Consider the following 12,562-nt stretch of genomic DNA (forward strand, 5'->3'; position numbering starts at 1 on the left):
AAAACAGAAGTAACATACATCTTTTAAAAAGTGAGGTAGTGTGTTCTTGGGTTCAATGTCCATTTAGGAATCATATGGCAGAGGAGAGGAAGCTGTTTCTGAATTATTGAGTGTGAGCCTTCAGGCTTCTGTACCTCCTTCCTGATGTAGCAATGACAAGATGGCATACCCTGGATGAAGGATTTCTTAATAATAGACGTCAACATTCTGAAGCACCACTCCATGAAGATGTCTTGCATGCTATGCAGGCTAGTACCCAAGATGGCGCTGACTAATTTTACAACTTTCTGTAGCTTCCTTTGGTCCTGTGCAGTAGCTCCCCCCCCCCCACCCCATACCAGACAGTGATGCAGCCTGTCAGAATGCTCTCCACTGTACATTTACAGAAGTTTCTGAGTGTTTTAGTTGACAAATCAAATCTTACCCTTCCTGAAGACCACAATCAGCTCTTTCATCTTACTAACATTGTGTGCAAGATTGTTGCTGTGGCACCACTCAACTAGCTGGTATATCTTGCTCCTGTATGCCCTCTCATCTCCATCTGAGATTCTACAAACAATGGTTGTATCATCAGCAAATTTATAAATGGTATTTGAGCCACATGGTCATGGGTATAGAGGGACGAGAGCAGTGGACTAAGCACATACCCCTGAGGTGCGCCAGTTATGTTCAGCAAGGAGGAGATATTATCACCAATCCACACAGATTGTGGTCTTCTGATTAGGAAGTGAAGGATCCAATTGCAGAGGGAGGTAAAGTGGTGCAGGTTCTGCAAATTGTGGGAGTGATGGTGTTAAACGCTGAGCTATAGTCAATGAACAGCATCCTGACGTAGGTGTTTGTATTATCCAGGTGATATAAGGTTGTGTGAAGAGCCGTTGAGATTGCAACTGCTGTCGACCTATTGTGGTGATAGGCAAATTACATGAGTCCAGTTCCTTGCTGAGGCATGAGTTCATTCTAGCCATCACCAACCTCTCAAAGGATTTCATCACTGTAGATGTGAGTTCTGCTGGCAGCTGATGCTACTCTTTTAGGCACTGGTATAATTGTTACCTTTTTGAACCAGGTGGGAAGTTCTGACTGTAGCAGAGATCAAGGTTGAAAACGTTCTTGAATATTCCCACCTGTTGGTTGGCACAAGTTTTCAGAGCCTTACTCTTATATCATATACTTTTGTAGATTTTTACAATATCTTCTGTTATTTGGAGCATTTTAATTTATATTACTAGTGGTTTTAATTAGTTTCAACAAACTTTTATTAACAGTTATGAGTTAAGCTACTCAATGAATCTTGATTAGTTTCACCCAACCTGGACAGGCTCAGGCTGAGCACATGAGATGTACCAAGAGAGACTAACTACAGCTTCTAAAGGTTCCTGAATGGCAGTAAGGATATTGCAGATGCACTCAGGTTATATTTGAAGATGGTTCAGCATGATTTTTAAAAAAACAGGGAAGCAAAATCTTCATAGGGTGAAAATTTTAAGTACATTCCAATGTGGATAACTGACTATTTTGCTAACCTATTGTAAAACAAGACTGTTATATTGAATAAAGATAGCCCCAGATGTTGCTGAGGAGGGTCACTAAGCGAATCACACTGTGGAGAAAACACAATGTAAAATGTGTCCTTTTTTCATGTGTCTAAGATACACAATGGAACCACAGACTTAATTGTTCATTTAAGCTGATAACCTTCACTTCTCTCCCCAAATAAATAATATTCTTTATATATCTGTATCAACAAATGAACAGATATGACAATTACAGTGTACAACAAAGTAAGTCATGTACTATTCACTGAAAATAAATGCATCTGTTGCGGCAGCTGTAGCTTTTTTTATAGAAGCTCAAACCATTAGATTTTAAACTTGATTTCTGTTACCTTTGAAAACTAATATACATTTTGCTGAATATATATTTTAAATTTCAGTGGAGGTTTGTAGGCAGATAGACTATTGGTTACACACCTTTCTTTGTTACATTTTCTTTGCAAAAAGTGATTTTATTTAATCTTATAAGCATACTGCAGAACCTTAGAGTGTTGTGTATCCAATGAGATTAGTCAAACTGAGAAAAACTAAAAAAGACAATTTATCATTGGACAATTATAATGCATGTCCAGTGAATTTCATGGACAGGAGCACAGAGCCAGGGCACATACAGTTGAAGTCAGAAGTTTACATACACCTTAGCCAAATACATTTAAACTCAGTTTTTCACAATTCCTGACATTTAATCCGAGAAAACATTCTCTGTCTTAGGTCAGTTAGGATCACTACTTTATTTTAAGAATGTGAAATGTCAGAATAATAGTAGAGAGAATGATTTATTTCAGCTTTTATTTCTTTCATCACTTTCCCAGTGGGTCAGAAGTTTACATACACTTTGTTAATATTTGGTAGCATTGTCTTTAAATTATTTAACTTGGGTCAAATGGTTTGGGTAGCCTTCCACAAGCTTCTCACAGTTATTTGCTGGAATTTTGTTCCATTCCTCCAGACAGAACTGGTGTAACTGAGTCAGGTTTGTAGGTCTCCTTGTTCGCACACGCTTTTTCAGTTCTGCCCACAAATTTTCTATCGGATTGAGGTCAAAAATATGTTGTCAAGTCTGGTTCATCCTTGGGAGAAATTTCCAAACGCCTGAAGGAACCACATTCATCTGTACAAACAATAGTACGCAAGTATAAACACCCTGGGACCACGCAGCCGTCATACCGCTCAGGAAGGAGATGCATTCTGTCTCCTAGACATGAATGTACTTTGGTGCGAAAAGTGCAAATCAATCCCAGAACAACAGCAAAGGACCTTGTGAAGATGCTGGAGGAAACAGGTAGACAAGTATCTATATCCACAGTAAAACAAGTCCTATGCCAACATAACCTGAAAGGCTGCTCAGCAAGGAAGAAGCCACTGCTCCAAAACCTCCATAAAAAAGCCAGACTACAGTTTGCAAGTGCACATGGGGACAAAGATCTTACTTTTTGGAAAAATGTCCTGTGGTCTGATGAAGCAAAAATTGAACTGTTTGGCCATAATGACCATCGTTATGTTTGGAGGAGAAAGGGTGAGGTTTGCAAACCGAAGAACACCATCCCAACCGTACAGCATGGAGGTGGCAGCATCATGTTTGGAGGTGCTTTGCTGCAGGAGGGACTGATGCACTTTACAAAATAGATGGCATCATGAGGAAGGAAAATTAAGATATTGAAGCAATATCTCAAGACATCAGCCAGGAAGTTAAAGCTTGATCGCAAATGGGTCTTCCAAATGGAAAATGACCCCAAGCATACCTGCAAAGTTGTGGCAAAATTGCTTAAGGACAACAAAGTCAAGGTATTGGAGTGGCCATCACACAGCCCTGACCTCAATCTGAGAGAAAATTTGTGGGCAGAACTGAAAAAGCATGTGTGAGCAAGGAGGCCTACAAACCTGACTCAGTTACACCAGTTCTGTCTGGAGGAATGGAACAAAATTCCAGCAACTTACTGTGAGAAGCTTGTGGAAGGCTACCCAAAATGTTTGACACAAGTTAAACAATTTAAAGACTATGCTACCAAATACTAACAAAGTGTATGTAAACTTCTGACCCACTGGGAAAGTGATGAAAGAAATAAAAACTGAACTAAATCATTCTCTCTACTATTACTCTGACATTTCACATTCTTAAAATGAAGTAGTGATCCTAACTGACCTAAGACAGAGTATGTTTTCTAGGATTAAATGTCAGGAATTGTGAAAAACTGAGTTTAAATGTATTTGGCTAAGGTGTATGTAAACTTCTGATTTCAACTGTACTTGTCTCAAAGGTTACAAGGGGCGTATCAAGAATATAACAGGGATGAGAAATAAAAACATCAAGAACTATAATGTCCTAGTGGTACTATATACAAAATATCCATTTTCCAGAAAATTAGTCAGATTTTGTGAATCGATTGGCATAGGTACAACTTTCGTTGCCAAAGGGAAGTGTTGCCATTGTTATTCAATATTGTGTTATGACTGATCACATTTACTTATTTGTATTTATGTGTAGCTAAGAAGAATACGTAATATGGAAAGAGAAGAGGACTTAACTTGAAATGAAGGATCAGTCAGGGGAATTCTGAACAAAAGTTCTAATTTAAACATTTTGGATAGGCGTATGATATCAGTTTAGACAGGGACTATCCAGATTTCGGTAGAATGGAACATGCTCGTTTGGCATATTGTTCGCACATTGCTGGGCTACAAATCTTTGTCGATTATGGTATTTCTAGTGCTCATCTTTCTAAATGTGTTGCCACCTTTTCCTTCAGTGAGTTCCAGACCCCCACTAATCTCTGGATTATTTCCTTCAACTTCCTTATAATTCAACTACCAAGAACTCCAAAATATGTCTCTCCCCTCCCCCAGTGACATCTTTGACATCTTAGTTAAGATAAACTAAAAGTACTTATTTATAGAAAAAAAAATGTGCTGTTATATTTGTTGTTTAATCTATTTATTTTTGGGTGAAAATTAAGGTATTTATTTCCTCAGACATAAACATGGATAAGGTTTTGAGAATAATTTGGAAGTAATACCACAAGTATTTAGTTATTATGTTAGTTTATGCAAATACATAAAGCCTTCCAGCAAGCCTCCTTCCCCTCCCTCCACCTTTTTATTCTGGCATCTTCCCTCTTCCTTCTCAGTCCCAATGAAGGGTCTTGGCCTGAAATGTTGACTGTACTCTTCTCCATAGATGCTGCCTGCCCTGCTGAGTTCCTCCAGCATTTTGTGTGTGTTGCTTGGATTTCCAGTATCTGCAGATTCTCTCTTGTTTGTAATTGAAACTTTAGCAACGTTCATTTGCATGTTCAAATACAGTCAAATGTATTCCAATTTGACAAAGAAGTTCCTGATACGATGGATTACTTCTACTGTTAGATAACCAGGTTGTTTCGGAGTGTATTACTAATCTTCAATCAATATTGTGTCAAAACAGAACTGAGCATGCGCTGAACATAGAAAGTCATTTTAACTCTTCAAGTTCTGAAACTTATTTTATCTTTTCCAATTATCATCATGCTGGAGTTAAAACTCCTTTATGCAATAAAGAATTATTACAAATTAAACTTTTCTTTTCTATACTACACAATAAATTAAAATGCACGTTACTCGTTCCCTTTAAATCTCTTTCCTCCTAGATGTTATTTTTTTTCTCATTACATATTATCAATAAATTCCAAATTTACCTCCAAATATGCTTGCTGTGGTCCACCACCACTATATTGTTGATTAATGCTGAAAGTAACTTGACAGAATGCATGAAAGTAACCAAGTGATGTGTTTATCATTGCATTTGAATCAAGATCACATTTTTAGTTCATATTTACCAATTTGAACAAAACTTTTAAAAACTGCAGATACTGGCCAGCCCAAGATGGAACAGAAAATGCTGGAAATTCTTAGGCAGCCATTGTGGAGGGAGAAAGAGTTATTATTTCAGGTCAATGGACTTTCATCAGAAAGATCTGTTCAATCTGTTGCATCAATCTGTTTTATAGTCATTTAGTGCTAATAGGAATTCAAAACATTTACACTAACTTCAATCAGAGTCAATTACTCACTGTGTTACCTAACTGATAGCTCTGCAAATTGTTTTTATTAATGTGTGAATTAATTTACAAAGTGGATTAGTGTAGATCATGGCTGAGCAGCCTCACTGCTTTACTTGTTAAATATGCAGCAATACTTTGAGAAAACCAACTCTAGTAACAAACATTACTACATGATTTAGGGTGCTATCAAGATGGGAATAGGACCAGGGAGCACGACAGCACAAAATCAGGCCCTCTGGTGCATCTAGTCAATGCTGGCCTGATTTTCCGCCTCATCCATCCACCTGCAGCCAGATCAAATCCCTTCGTACCTCTCTCATCCATGTACCTATCTCAACTTCTCTTAAATCAGTTCAACAGTAGTTTAGGAAATGTCTTTAGCACCCATGGGAAAAATATTGCAAACAAACAATATTTGATAGTAAACGAATTCAACACTACAACAGAACAATATTGCACTGTGGCAAGGAAGAACACATGCATGAAGTTTCAATACTTCCTTTCATTCTCCCTGAGTGATGGTGCATTAGATTTGGGACCAACGAGGAAACTATGTTAAGAAGTTTTATTCCTTTGTATGATATCTCTGTACACCTCAGCCAACAAAGACTGCAAAATGAAACTGCAAGGTTAGACAGTGTTCTGCCATACTCTCCTTCTGCTTCTGTGGCACATTAGTTTGATTCATACCCAGCCTTCCTCTTTTTTTGTGTGACAAGAAAGTGCATTTTTAGTGCTCTTCCTACCCTGCCATGCATAAACTGGCCTCACATTGTCATTCAGAGTATTGGCAGTGCCTCAAGAGCAGCATGGGTTTGACCCAGAATAAAATTATTTTCTATTTTTAGACAGTGGGGAATAACAACATAATAGTAAATCTGGGCTGTTGGAGAAGTTGAGACTGGAACAGTTTGCTCTTAAAAGAGGAACATTCAACGATTCAAGGCTCCTGAGGAGCTATAACAGGAACTTACATTTAAATTGGAGATTTAATTTAAAAAGACGTCCTCAGGCACTTTAGAGGAATACAATCAAATAAAGAATAATGATAAATACATTAAGAACGATTAAGATAGATAACAAAAAAAAAGAACATACATGAGGAAGTCTGCAGATGCTGCAAATCCAGAGCAACACCCACAAAGTGCTGAGGGAACACAGCAGGTCAGGCAGTATCTATGGAAATGAATAAACAATTGCTGTTTTGAGCCTAGACCCTTCTTCAGGACTGGAAAGGAAAGGGGAAGATGTGGAATAAATGAGGCTATCGTGGTTTCACAAATGACAAGGAAGTGCTGAAGATTCTCAAGAAATGTTTAAACTTTAATTTGCAAAGTAAAGCTGAGACAGACAATGGACCAGGCTGTGTCGGTCTGTCACTGACTGCCCATTTGTCGTTTTCACACAGCATTCTTTATAGCCCTTCTGGGTTAGCATACCTCTGTAAGTTTTTTCCTCTAACTAATAAATCAATCACTCTTATCTCTCTTACTTGGCTACATTTGTTTTTCTCGAGGGGTTAAAAGTACACAGGTTTCATTCAATGGTTACATCCCAAATACCATAGTAATCCCACGCACTCAGTAACAGACACTTAATGCATAGTAAAGGCATGGTCAACATCTGAATAAACACCTGATACGCAATGAAAGCACACTTTAAAATAAACACTTAGAAAACAGAGTTAAAATGTTTTCCAATAAAATCCCTCCTTTGAGACTTACAAAGTCTCACAAGAGAGAGGAAACTTCGAGTACACACACAAAAGCTCAAATAAACTCCAGAATTTACTCCCAAATCTGGGTCAAACTATAATTTCTTGTGCTTAGAACTCGAAATGTTCTCTCCCTACCTTCCTAGGCCACTGAGCCAAAAACCTGTCCCTTCGTGACTGCGACAGGAAAAAAGATTCAGGAGCGTTTACAGTCTACTGCCACATTATCATTTCCCTCCTGTACATCTTGCATGTCGTGTAAGCTGTAACAATACATCATCGGTGTTTCTCTTTCCACTGGGCTTGATTCAGCAATTTCCAGGAGCATCGGAAAGCATTTTGTTGCGGCCCGCACTATAAGAGACTTGAGACACGGAAGAAAACAGCACAAAACAATCGCACAGCTTACCAATACAATACCTACAGTTATCGCTATCTTGGTTAGCCATGCTCCCCTTCCCCCTAGTTTACTATCTAACCAGTCAAGTAACTGATGTCCAAACCCTGCATTCTGTCTAACTTCTCTTCTCAGACTTGTCAATTTGTTCATTGCTCTGGTAAATGATCCCTCCGGACTAGTGTTATTTGGTACAAAAGTACAGCATTGTTCTCCAAACATTACACAAACTCCTCCTTTTTCTGCCAACAGCCAGTCTAACACCTGTCTATTCTGCCACGCCACTCTACTAGTTGCATCCAGCTGTTGTCCTAGTGCCTCCAGCGCATCATCGGTGTAGTTAGTGAATCTCTGTTGATTATAATATATATAATTTATCCACTCAACATTTTTGCTAACCCCTATTACAGGTATAAGTGCTTCCCAGCCTGCAGCAATCTCATTTCTTGCCTTAAGCTCGTTAGATATACCTCTCGGCTGTCCTATACTGTCGATCTGGATTGTTGGATCAGGTTCATATTTTCGCCTCTTCCGCCGCAGTGTCTGCTGCTTCGGAGCGTCAAATTGTACTTCAGGGGATACTACAACTTCTTGAATCAGCATAACCCGTGTACATGTACCAGTCCAACCGAGGGGGAGCGTGGATCTCAGACCTCCCTCCTGTCCACACAGCCACCAGGTATCTGCTAATGGGATGGTCTGGGCATCCAGTGCACCATCGGGTGGAGGGGTACATGTCTTGTATCTTCGGCCTGGGGTTACATCCCAAGTCTTAACACAGTTGCCGCTGAAATGCCCAACCGAGAGATCACCCGTCCGCGTGAAGCATTCATAACTCAGATGTTCCTGCATTTTAAGCTTTCCCATTGTGGGTGTCTGGCTTCTTTTATTTATAGCCCACGGTCTGCTGTAATTACAGTTAGAGGCAAGCTTGTTTTGATCAAACTGCGAGGAAGCCTGGTATAACATACACCAATAAGGGCACATTGGTGTGTTGGCCACACACTTCTGATAACAGGGGTTTACCTTAACGCAAACCCTCATGGAACAAGCCTTGGTCGCACTCGGGCACTGCCATTCACACCGTTCCCTATGCTCCCCTCGCCATTGTGCGCAAGTGGAGGAGTTGTAGGGCATGGGGACCACATGCTGCACAGGGCTTGCCCTTGAGCACAGATAACAATCCTGCCTCTTCATCATCCCTGTTGTATAGTTTGCCCATTGGTACCACGTGTTCTGATACCATGGTATGGAGGTAACTGTTGTGCTTCTCTTACTCCTTTCTCTCAGGTTTTGTGGGATCCTAACAGTCCCATGCCACATCTGCCAAATTAATGGTCTCCAAGTCTGCACAAGAGTATCTGAGTGTATCATCCCGAGGGGCGAGACTGGTTGCCCCCAAGACGTCCCCATTATCTGAAAAAGTACTACCACCCATAACCCCATCCTTAGGGTCTTCGGGCCTGTCCTCAGGACCAAAAATTTCCCTTATCAAACTCCAGTGGTACAGTGACAACTTCTTGTTCTTCTCGTCTGTCCCCTGCTATCCGTTCCTCTTCACCACTTACCTCAGGCTCCACACCTAACTGTAGCTGCGGGACTACTCTGGTGCAGTGATTGAGATGGTACCAGGTGGAACGTCCCTCTACTTAAACTGTGGTGGGTGACGCCTTGGTTACCGTAAAAGGCCCTTCCCTTCTTGGTTCGTTTCACTTTCTTCGAAAAACTCGCACATAGACCTGATCTCCGGGCTTGATTGGTCCTTCCCTTTGCATGATCTCCGGCTCTTTCCGTTTTCCCTGTGCATAGATAGACTAATGTATCATGGTTAGTTGCTGCATGTATTGTTTTAGTTCTACTTCCAGTTGTTCCAAGCTAGGCCCTTTATATGGTCCTCTCCACTGGGGCACTGGCATGGGCCTTCCGGTTAGCATTTCATGCGGTGTTAGACACGTCACTCGATTAGTTTGCATGCAGTAACTCATTAACGCTAACGGCTGCGTGTCAATCCAATTGAGTTTAGTACCCGCACAAATTTTATTCAGTTTGGTTTTTAAAGTCCCGTTAATTCTTTCCACCATGCACTGCGACTGAGGGTGATAGACGCATCCAAACCTCTGCTTTATTCTTAGTGCTTGCAATACTAATTTGACCACTTTTTGGATAAACACTGAACCATTGTCTGAGCTGACTTCTGTAGGTATTCCGAATCTTGGGATCTCTTCGTTTGTCAGGAATTTTACCACTGTTCCTGCCCCTTGATCTTTCGAGGGTACTGCTTCTACCCATCTACTGAATCTGTCAATTACTACTAACATGTATCTTTTCCCTCTTACTGTCCTTATCATATCTACGTAGTCAATCACTAAATGTTTAAATGGCCCTTCGGGCATGGGTATATGACCTACTGGGGTTGTAGTTCCTTTCCGAACATTATTCTGTGCACATACCTCGCACTGCAACAGCACATGATCTACTGAAGCCTGTAAATAAGGCGACCAAAAACCGTCCTTTTTTATCTTCCTTATTACTTCCCCCCTTGCACAATGATCCATCCCATGCGCTTCTGAAATCAGGATAGTCAACAACGGGGTGGGTGCTACCAATAAACCATCCTCCGTGCTCCACAGACCGTCTGGGCTCTGCTTGGGCCCCCTTCGTCTCCACATTGTCTGCTTTGTCAATGTTGCCTTACCTTGTATCTTAATCAGGTACTCTACCTTAGGTTCCGGCTCCAAACTTACCTGGGGCGCAATGAAGGCCGACATACATCCAGATGCTTTCTGGGCTGCTTCATCTGCAGCTTGATTTCCCTTAGTTATTACATCATTTCCTTTTTTATGTGCCTGACACTTCACTATAGCCAGCGCTTCGGGTTTCATCATCACTGTTATTAAATCTAAAATTTGCTGACAGTGCTGTATGGGATCTCCATTACTCTTCTTAAATCCTTTCTGTTTCCACACTGCCCCAAACAAATGACACACTCCATGCGCATATGCCGAATCAGTATAAATGTCTACTTTCTCACCTTCCATCATTTCACACGCTGCTGTCAGGGCTTTGATTTCCGCTAACTGGGCGGAACAGAGTTGGGGGCAAGCTTCCACTCTAATAGTCTTAAAGCTTGTCTGATCCTGCTGCACTACTGAGAAATCTGCATGATTTCCATCATAATCCATATAACAGGAGCCAGCTACAAACAAAACCTTTTTATCTCAAACAACAGGAATTCTGCAGATGCTGGAAATTCAAGCAACATACATCAAAGTTGCTGGTGAACACAGCAGGCCAAGCAGCATCTATAGGAAGAGGCGCAGTCGACGTTTCAGGCCGAGACCCTTCGTCAGGACTAACTGAAGGAAGAGTGAGTAAGGGATTTGAAAGTTGGAGGGGGAGGGGGAGATGCAAAATGATAGGAGAAGACAGGAGGGGGAGGGATAGAACCGAGAGCTGGACAGGTGATAGGCAAAAGGGGATACGAGAGGATCATGCGTACTCTTAAACTTTTCGATGATTTTAAGCTCCCTGGCCTCCACCGCTTTATTTTCACCATGGATGTCCAGTCCTTATATACTTCCATCCCCCATCAGGAAGGTCTCAAAGCTCTACGCTTCTTTTTGGATTCCAGACCTAATCAGTTCCCCTCTACCACCACTCTGCTCCGTCTAGCGGAATTAGTCCTTACTCTTAATAATTTCTCCTTTTGCTCCTCCCATTTCCTCCAAACTAAAGGTGTAGCTATGGGCACCCGTATGGGTCCTAGCTATGCCTGCCTTTTTGTTGGGTTTGTGGAACAATCTATGTTCCGTGCCTATTCTGGTATCTGTCCCCCACTTTTCCTTCGCTACATCGACGACTGCATTGGCGCTGCTTCCTGCACGCATGCAGAACTCGTTGACTTTATTAACTTTGCCTCCAACTTTCACCCTGCCCTCAAGTTTACCTGGTCCATTTCCGACACCTCCCTCCCCTTTCTAGATCTTTCTGTCTCTGTCTCTGGAGACAGCTTATCCACTGGTGTCTACTATAAGCCTACTGACTCTCACAGCTATCTGGACTATTCCTCTTCTCACCCTGTCTCTTGCAAAAACGCCATCCCCTTCTCGCAATTCCTCCGTCTCCGCCGCATCTGCTCTCAGGATGAGGCTTTTCATTCTAGGACGAGGGAGATGTCTTCATTTTTTAAAGAAAGGGGCTTCCCTTCCTCCACTATCAACTCTGCTCTTAAACGCATCTCCCCCATTTCACGTACATCTGCTCTCACTCCATCCTCCCACCACCCCACTAGGAATAGGGTTCCCCTGGTCCCCACCTACCACCCCACCCGCCTCCGGGTCCAACATATTATTCTCCGTAACTTCCGCCACCTCCAACGGGATCCCACCACTAAGCACATCTTTCCCTCCCCCCCTCTCTCTGCATTCTGCAGCGATCGCTCCCTACACAACTCCCTTGTCCATTCGTCCCCCCCATCCCTCCCCACTGATCTCCCTCCTGGCACTTATCCGTGTAAGCGGAACAAGTGCTACACATGCCCTTACACTTCCTCCCTTACCACCATTCAGGGCCCCAAACAGTCCTTCCAGGTGAGGCATCACTTCACCTGTGAGTCGACTGGGGTGATATACTGCGTCCGGTGCTCCCGATGTGGCCTTTTATACATTGGTGAGACCCGACGCAGACTGGGAGACCGTTTTGCTGAACATCTACGCTCTGTCCGCCAGAGAAAGCAGGATCTCCCAGTGGCCACACATTTTAATTCTACATCCCATTCCCATTCTGACATGTCTATCCACGGCCTCCTCTACTGTAAAGATGAAGCCACACTCAGGTTGGAGGAACAACACCTTATATTCCG

This window comes from Mobula hypostoma, chromosome 14, assembly GCF_963921235.1.
Source record: "Mobula hypostoma chromosome 14, sMobHyp1.1, whole genome shotgun sequence".
Taxonomy (NCBI): domain Eukaryota; kingdom Metazoa; phylum Chordata; class Chondrichthyes; order Myliobatiformes; family Myliobatidae; genus Mobula; species Mobula hypostoma.